This window comes from Pocillopora verrucosa, chromosome 10, assembly GCF_036669915.1.
Source record: "Pocillopora verrucosa isolate sample1 chromosome 10, ASM3666991v2, whole genome shotgun sequence".
In the NCBI taxonomy this organism is placed as follows: domain Eukaryota; kingdom Metazoa; phylum Cnidaria; class Anthozoa; order Scleractinia; family Pocilloporidae; genus Pocillopora; species Pocillopora verrucosa.
The window spans coordinates 21168948-21178412 of NC_089321.1; the positions used below are offsets into that span (position 1 = coordinate 21168948).

A 9465-nucleotide genomic window follows, 5' to 3' on the forward strand; every position below is an offset into this window, starting at 1 on the left:
ATGGGTAAATCAAGAAAAAAAAGTGAGGTAGTTACCTTAAAACCTTGGAACTAAAAACTATATCTTTATCCAAATACAATTTACTGGCTATCGATTAGAGAAATTAGAACAACTTAATAAAGGTCAGATAAAAATTTCTATTAAATTTGACTTTTACCTCAATATACACTCAAGGATTTTCTGGTCCGCACCTCCTGAGGATCAGCGAATATAAGATTGAGCAAAGCTGTTGGGTAAGCCTTTCATAAGAATAGTTATGAATTATGCAAGTCATGTCTTTTTGTTTAGTAGACTTTAGTAGCCATACATGGCGGACAAATAAAGCAGGCGAAAATTTATAATTTATGACAATTACCCACAGACCTAAGATTGCATTTCGATACTTCTTTTCTCGTAGTCAGGAGGAAAGAATACCTCTTCACTCTTAGCCAGCAAGAAATACTTTGTCGGGGCGAAGGAAATGGGAGTCTGGAAAGGTAGCAAAGAATTTCATCGATCTTCCCACCGAAAATTCTGTTTTAACAACAAAGAGAATTGAATTCACGAACTAGCAAAAAGGAATTTATTTACCGAACTGAGCAAACGATTTTCATTCAAGTTTGGCACATTTTTGGTACTCAACCGACAGACGTCAAAGCTGTGTCAATACTGTTAACTTGTGCATACAAAAAGAGTTCTTCATTAGGAAAAGGTCAAAGTTTTATTGGCTAATTCTTTTCTTTTCCCCCCAGGTTATCAAACACGACTCGGCAAGGCTGGTAATGTGGATTTTGGTTTTTGGGCAAACATCTCATTAGGCTACATGAATTATTGATCGAGGTGAAGTTTCCTAACTTGAGTAACTGATACGGACGTAAGAACGACAACACCCATATATCGTTCATATGAGTGTAGCAGAGTAGCGGGGTCCTGATTCCGTTTCATTTTCGAAAAATTCACGCGTCACGCATATTTTAAGCAGCATTCAAGGCGTCACTAATTAAGGATGGTAACATTCAAATCTCAAAATTTTGAGGCTTTCATGAAATGAAAGAAAAAAGGCCTTTTTTCTTTCGGGTCACGCATATTTCAGGAGGCAAATCACTCTTCACTCATGTTCAGAAATTTACTCATCACGCTAGAAAATTCAGTCGTCCCATATAAATTTTTGGCCTCAATCACGTCTCATGTATTGACCCTTTTTCACCCCTGCTCTTACATAGCGCAGCAAACTTATCAAATGATAATGATATCACCAACTGAAACAAAACGAAACAATCGAGAGCTAAAAAGATCATTATGGCCGGTGAAACGGCCTTCTGCGAATTATGTACCAAGAACACTTCGCAAATTCTCCATAATTCCATAACACCTAATTTCATTTTCAAAACAAGCAAATAAAATATTATGACAATATTCCTGCACAGCCTTGTTCTTTAATATAGATATACACCCAATCCCCCTTAAAGCAAGCTAAAACTATTTAACCGTGTCTTTGAGGTATTAGTTACATTTAAAACTATGAAACTGGGACTATTTTTGCATCGCTTGCTAGTATACAATGCTTTCGTCAAAATCTCGATATAAAGTTAATAAGAGCTTACTTGATTTCTGATTTTTACACCCTTAAGTTGCCTTGATTGTCAAAAATAGTGTTGTCCACACTCTATAAAGCTCTAAAACCATATCCATATCTCCTAAGAACCAAATGTTCCTCTCCTCCTTAGCCTTTTAAAATATAGCACACTCAACAAATTTCACAATGAGGATTCGTCCTTTAATTTCTGAAAAATCGTCTCGATTTAGGGATTTTGACAAGAATGTCCTCAAAATTTTAGTAACCTCCTTTACCTGAGGAACCGACTTAGTCTAAATAATCTAATTTAACTAAGGCACTGGCGTCTATTACTACAGCTATTTTATCTTACTTCTGAAAGGTATCGATTAACCCATATGAATCGTGGATTGGTGGTTATGGAAATTTGTGCCGTACTCTAGATATGGAGGAAGTGGTAGGTTATGGATAAGAGCTTGACCTCCGTTACCTCAATTTCTCAGTAATAAAAATGCAGCAGCACTATCAGGTGTTAATATTTTAAAGATGTCCTCGAAACACGGTCTAACAGAAAAAATCATTACATTTCAACTCATTTACGAGGAAATATTGAACATAAATTATCCGGGTAGTAACCTCCGTTACTGAGTGTTACCGTAACTTCCTTTACCATGTGTTTACCAAGTATTGCAATTTTGAGTTAAAAACTAACTGGGAGTACAGAGATGCATAGTTTCTTAGTCACGCAACTATGCGTTGGTTACTTGATACTTCTAAGCATTGCGAAATGTCTCTTGCTGTGATATCTGATACACGAAGCATGTGTGGATCACGATTTTCAATTTAAAAAGGCGAACTTAAAAAGGCGAAATAACCACTTTACACGGATTAAGTTACCTTCTCAGGAACGAAGATTTGAGAGAAAGAGCACTCTTAAAACTTTAAATATATATAGAGCCTTTGTTTTGAATTAAAGTCGCATGAATCTTCTAAGTAACGAAATTAGTAACGGAGGTTTCATAAAGAGTATAAGTGACGGATGTTATTGTAATCTCCTGAAGCGGAAGTAAGGTGCTCCATGCACAAAGCTAATCGGGGTGTCTTTTGAGACAGAAAACTACAGGAGACAAACATGAAATTACAGCGAAAAATATGGTCATTGCAGAAGAAGTTGTACAGGAAATCGAAGGGACAAAAGAAGCAATTGGAAATAGCTACTGAACCAGAGAAGTCTCCTCGAAGCAAATGCAACTCATATTTGAGGAAGGCTGGATTTAGTCCGCGCAATGTGCTACGTCAAATCCGAAAGCAACTGGTGTTATTTCATGCGATATCAGCAGAAGTAAGACAAGCAGTCCAAGACGGGGATTTGCAGAGAAGCAACACCCGACGCGGTCTTACAGACAGCGTAATATCTGGGAATATCATCAAAAGATACCAGTGCTTGCGAACCCTTAACAGAATGACGGGAATCGGCAGAGAAATTGTTAGCAAGAGCTAATACGAAGTTTTCCCATCCCAAAAAGAAACGACCTCCTGAAAAGTCACAAGAGATCACAGAAAAATCACTGCCTTCTTGGAAAGAAGCGACAACTCTCGCATGATACCAGGGAAGGCTGACTTTGTGACGTTCAATGGCACAAAGGTTCAGAGGAGGTATCTGAACGACTACATGTATAGTCTACATGCAAAGTTCAGCAGAATACCCCGACATTAAAATCGGCAAAATTCGGCAAAACCGCATTTTGTGAAAGGAGGCCAAAATACATTATCTTAACGTCATTCAACTCCCGCTGCATATGCCTCTGTCAACACCACCAGAACTTGTCCCTCAAGCTTCGAGCTATAAAATCACTTGAGGTCAAGGTGAGCGTGAACCCGGACAAGTTCATCGAAGACTGTAAAGACGTGGCAGCAGTCGAAGAATTGATCGACCAACTACCCATTGCTGTTCAGTTCAGACAATGGAAGAGGGTATAAGTAGATGGAAAGAAGAAGATGAAGATCTTGACTTTCCATATGGAGAAAAATCAATTTCGAGGTACATTCCAAGAGGAAATAAGTAAGTTCAGAGGGCATGCTAGGGAGGCGAGAGAGCATGCGCAGTACGAGCAGCTGAAGTAACTCAAGGAAAATCTGACAGCGAATAAGGCAATCCATCAAATGGACTTCGCCAAAAATAACACCTGCCAATCCTTATAGGAGGTACAGTCAGCATACTGGAATGCCTCAATGGTAACCCTCTATCCGGCTGTGGCTTAGTACCGGTCAGAAGACCAGTAGATCAGCCACAAGAGCATGGTATTTGTGTCTGACAAAATGGGGCATAATTCGTCCACAGTCTTTGCTTTCCTGAAAGAGCTCATGCCACAATTAAAAACCATCCTGCCCAACATCAAGCATATCAACTTCCACACTGATAGCCCAACTTCACATTATAGGAACAAAACCATTTTCTACCTGCTAAGTCACGACAAAAATCTTTTCGATGTCAGTGTATCCTAGAATTACTTTAAAGCGGCCATAGCAAAAGGTTCTTGTGAGGGGGTTGGAGGTTCCGTAAAAAACATGGTTGGTGAAGCTGTCAGGTAGCAAAAGCTCACAATTCAAGATACAGTTGACTTCCTTTCCTGGACGCAGCACCATCAGTCAGCAAGCTCGGTCTCCTTTACCTTGTGTCAAAGGGAGCCTGCCTCAAGGCGCAATCGTGAATTGATCGCTTTAGGGAAATCACAACTTTTACAGGGACAATGACCGTCCATGCAGTGGCAGCCTTCCCCGATTAAGATCATCGCAAGAAGCACCTCATGCCCCGGCGAGCAGTGTGTCACAGATTGGAAATACAACCAAGAGTCTCTATGCAGTTGGAGAGTGCACCTCCTAGAGGAGTGTACTGATACAGCAGTAACACCTGTTGCCAGCGACCGGGTTGAGAGGAAGTGGTATTTGGGCAAAGTTCTGGAGCACTTATAAACTTCATGGAGTCACGGAAGAAATAAGCTGGTTTCTTAAAGTGGCCAACTCAAGAAGATGAGGTTTGGATAGATTTGGAGTCTATCCTGGCAATAACAGAGCTCCCTGTCCCCTTCAGTCAAACAAAAAGGTAATTCAAGGTGCACGATGACACTGTTGCCATGATCGAGGGACTTTTTACTCAACATCGTGCCAAAAAAAGAGGCTAACTAAAATAGAATTCGACCCCTTAGTCAGTAACTTCCGTTACCATTTCTGTTATCTGGTTAATAGAGATTTTAAGTTTTAGTTGAACATTTTAGTATGATTTTCTGCATGTTTCATCATTCGCTTTTGTAATCGCTCTAACTAAGGACTGAAATTTTCGGAACAGTGCGAAATTGAGAAAAACTACGTGTTGACAAAAGCAACAAAATATTCCATATAGATATTATACAAATGAATGGAGCTGTAATTAAATGACAACTGGTTTTTTATAATTCAGTTAGCTTTAGTTTAACAGCATTGGTATATAACCACGTGTAGAACAAAGCTACGTAAACTAAGTATTGAAACAGCCCTAAAATGGTTTGTTAGATTTTCTAGTTAATTCCAATAACCTTCCGTTACCTAAACCGTTACAGATGAAAAAGGGTTTTCATTAAAATTAATCAAATTTGAAGATGTAAAGTGTGATTGAAATGAATTACTACTAAGCAACAGATATTATCTGCACAAACACACTACTTGCAAATTATCCGTAGAAAAATTTAAAGTTTGGATTTTTTGTACTAGTTTGGATTTGTTTGTTCCAATAGGCAAATTCAAAGTGTTCCTGAACTTTCCTTCAGCCGTCTTTGTAACACTACACAAGTAAAGCGTGATTGATCAGTTATTCTCAACATAAAAACAAATTCAAGTTCAAAGGTTGATTTCGTGTTCACCAAACTTTCGCTGGGCTCGTGTTTTCAGAAATTAAAAGGAGACAAAAATTCATAGACTAGAAACAAAGAGTCAGTTTGCTTCTACAGTACCAATGCAAAGTAAGGAAATTCATAAAGGCGTTAGAACCGAACTGTTCACAGGCGAACTGTCTACGTGCCCAAGTCAAGCTGACAAATATTTGCAAATTGATGGAGTCCTGTGAGGGAGTTTTCATGGCAGCCTTCCTTCTTTGCAACAATCATAGGCTTCTGATATCGTTTAAGTTGCAATATACGCTTTTTTCAAATGTAACATCAATAATGTTAAGTAAAATTTAAAATTATCTATATGATCGGGGTTCTTCGAAGTAGCATGTTATCCAAAGAACTTTCGCTGCAATGGAAATGCTTAAATCCAATGATTTTTTTCCTTCAGTAACGACGAACATTCACTTATACTTACTAGCGAAATTATTGGCATATCAGAAAGCTCTTGGCGCTGTTAAGCATGTTAATGCGATACAGACTGAAAATTGCAAACTTGCTCTCGGTCCAAATATCAAAGCGGAAGTGTAAGCTCGAAAAATGCTACTGGTGAAACACATGTAAATATGTTCTTCTTCGTTCCATTAAGTACATGAGGGGAAAGCAATGTTTCATATTGAACACAGACCACGTACGGCTATAGGTATACCTCCTCGTTAGCAACAATCAACCAGCGAACCGCAAAGTATCACTAAGTTGCAATATGGGTTACATATTTCGTCGTTTGACATGAGACTTAAGTACCGTTTGTGATCACATACGATTTAAAACAATACAAAATAAGAAGAAAAGCTAACGTAAGAAACGCTGGTGCTTGGAATCTGAGATAAAAAGGATTTAGGTGAGCAAAAAGAAGATAGTTTGGTTGCCACGTCATTAGCCATATCGCCCACGATTTAGATAAAGGATCGCGCAACTCGCGATGACTTCAAGAAACTTTAAAAAATAAGCTTAACCAAGGTTACTCACCGTCTGAAGGACAATAAGGCTTCTGCAAAAATATCTTCGCAAATATCTTTCCGCGGAAACTCCCGTTTAGTACATGCTCCAAGTGAACTTGTGAGACTAACACGCTGAGGAAAACTCCTTCCCTACTGGCCGTCACCTCGCATTTACGTCACGAGGCTGCCTAGAGCTTGTTAAAATACGTAAAAAAAAAGATAATGAAGCTTGCTCAAAACCGCATGCTTACCAGACTTCTCGAGAGAGCGAGCTTCCAACGGTTGTTTGACAAAAACTGATATTCAGTCAAACAGGGGGATTATTTCTGTAAGGGTTTTGTAATTCTTTTAAACATTTGCGTGTTATTTTACTTCCCTTTAATCAATAAAAGGATTAAATATCTAGACCTTAATTAATTTATTTGTGAGCGTCAATTTTCACTCCTTGTTGACGTGAATTTTCTACCAGTGACGCCTGATTATTCTTTTCTACAAACAGGCCTTTGGGACTCAGTCAAGGGTGACCATGAACGTCCAATAGAGATGACCTTTTGCTACAGATTTTCGATTGTAATCAAAACAAGTACTCACGCGGAACAAAAATTAGAAAACAAAAGTTAATTCGCATGTGCGTTGTCAGGGTCCTATAAAGATGAGGTGTGGTCTTGTGAGAAGTCAGCCAGTGCCAGCATTCTCTAAATTTTCAGAAACTACTAGTACAGAAGCTACCCATAACAACATTTACAGCTACGTCACGAGACTGTCACGAGATTGTTAGAGAATTAACGGCTGTTTGACAAAACCTTAATATTTAGTCAAACAAAGGATTTATTTTTGTAAGGTTTTTAATTTCTGTTGGCTTTCGCGTGATATTTTAACTCTTTGAAAATGATTAAACTGATCTAGGCCTTAATTAATCTATTTTAGAGCCATTCTTTTTACTCTATTAACACGATGTTGGCATAGGTAAGAAATGGACTGGACCACTGGACCCTTGGACCCTTGGACTACTTTTGGACTAATTTTTGGACAATTTTTTTAATCATTTTTTGGACCAATTTTGGACCCTTTTTGGAGCAATTTTGGACCAATATTTAGTATTGGAGCAAGTAGACTTAAAATGCTTACGCATAAGTCAACAGTGGAGGATCGAAAACGGGAATTGGTGATGTTTTGCGTTTCTAGTTTGACTAGACGCATAGCTACGTGAACTCGGGCTTTCAATATCGCACATCTGGAGTTATCTTTAGGGGACTACCATATTGCCATTGTTACTGTCGTCACGCAATTTAGTCATTGCCGGTCATGAATAAATCTACTTGTGTTTATTTTTGTCTGCTGGAGTGTAATGAATGTTAATTATGGTACTAGACAACAATCAAAATAATATATTATCATATAGGAGTAGGCTCCTACAGATCGCAAAGGTTGAAATTCAAGGACTTTTCAATGCCCACATTATCTTTACAATAGATAGCGACTGCAGTACATCCTACTGTCAATACAAAATTGTTGAAATTTTCGGATATAAGTGATTGAAAGGCTCTATCTAAGGAGGTACAGTACTGATATCCTTCTATTGTAGCTTCTTGAGGAATAGTACCAGTGTAGCTCTCACTGTATTGAAGTTCATAGTCTGTCTCTAACATATTAAAAAGTGTGGGTAATTCTGTCTGCATTAAAAATGATTGTTTGGTTAACTGAGACAAACTTGAATACAACTGATTTCCAATATTCATTATTGACACGAGATCGTTAGCAGAATTGATTCCTTGTTTGTTATTGTAAATCAAAGAGCATAAACTCATTGTAACATATTGGTGTCCCTGAATTCTGTCCAAATACCAATTCATTAGCTTGGATACATGGTGCCATTATTGTTTTGCTAGGGTCAATGTACAATGTTGGAGTAGGACCAGGATTTTTCTCTATAACTGAAATCAGTTGAAATTTACAATAGTTTGATGCATGTGTCTGGACTCTTATAAAGACACATCGGTCTATAACAAGAAAACATTGATAAGTACCTCCTTGCTCTATACTTCAATTTAATTATCCTTTGATATACCCTTACGGCACCAAATCAACCAAATAATTCTTATCATGTTTTGTAACTTTATTTTAATCTTTACCCTCTTCGTATTAAGCTTATAATCAGTCTTTGTAAATCTTCCTAACCTTCAAAATAAACGGACGTAGCCCAAGAGGACTTCGGTATGCTTGGAAGGAATACGCTCATAAACAAATTCCTTCAGGTTTTCTGCCCTTTTCTTCTGAGACGTTTCAGAGTAGATTCTGGTTAATTGACTAGGTTTCTCGATCACGTTTAAATACACGGTTGTGTTTTACATGTAAACATAATATGAGAGAACTCGTTTGATATAGCAGGTTTCGCTGATATTTCTCAATAAAAGGTTCAGTCGTAAAGGATCGCTCGTTAAATTGATCTTTCGATAAAGGTCGCGGGACCGACCCGTTCCCAAAACGCTCCACAAGTTTTGTGTTGTGGGTCTATCGCGAACGGTGTGTGACGTTGTATGTCTATTGGGGCGTAAGTAATAGCCATCGAATTGCCTTCTCGTACATCAAGCAAGAAATTCTCCCCGAAGGCAGACATTGCTTTAAACCATGCGCTCTAAGGTCTCATTCTACGCATGCGCTTATACTCACGCAGTGCAGCTGTAGTGGAGATGCTTTGTGACTCGGCACGCAGGAAAAAAAAACCGAAGCCAGAACTCAGGTTAATTAAGCAGGTAAATTTAGTTTTAACAACTATGGTTGAAAACGTAAATTAGCCATGTCAAGGGTAACAAAGCTGACGTTAGAGCGTCAGCCCTTCGCCGAGCGCCTCGAACGAAGGGGCTAACGCTCGAAAACGTCAGCTTTTTTACCCTTTACGAGGGCTAATTTTCGTTTTTAAAAAAGTTGTTAACACCAAGTAACTGCTATACTTCATCCCACCGACGCCCGAAGCACCACAGTTGTTCGTTGTGTGAGAGTAATGTGTTACCCTTTATTTCATATTCAGGGTAATTAAGGACTGGGTCAAAACTGATTTTCGCTTCCAGTA

The 9465-nt window shown here is 38.5% G+C and overlaps 1 protein-coding gene and 1 pseudogene across 1 annotated transcript in view; one reads left to right on the forward strand and one right to left on the reverse strand.

Moving 5' to 3' along the window:
• The window catches only part of LOC136284018 (methyltransferase-like protein 27), a 13862-nt gene extending 7276 nt beyond the window's left edge, over window positions 1-6586 (reverse strand). Inside the window, exon 1 of the mRNA XM_066173727.1 lies at window positions 6424-6586. The gene's annotated coding sequence lies outside the window, so the exon portion shown is untranslated. The remainder of the gene's footprint in view (window positions 1-6423) is intronic.
• Window positions 2667-3796, forward strand: LOC136283778 (uncharacterized; annotated as a pseudogene).
• Window positions 6587-9465: the final 2879 nt, after the last annotated feature.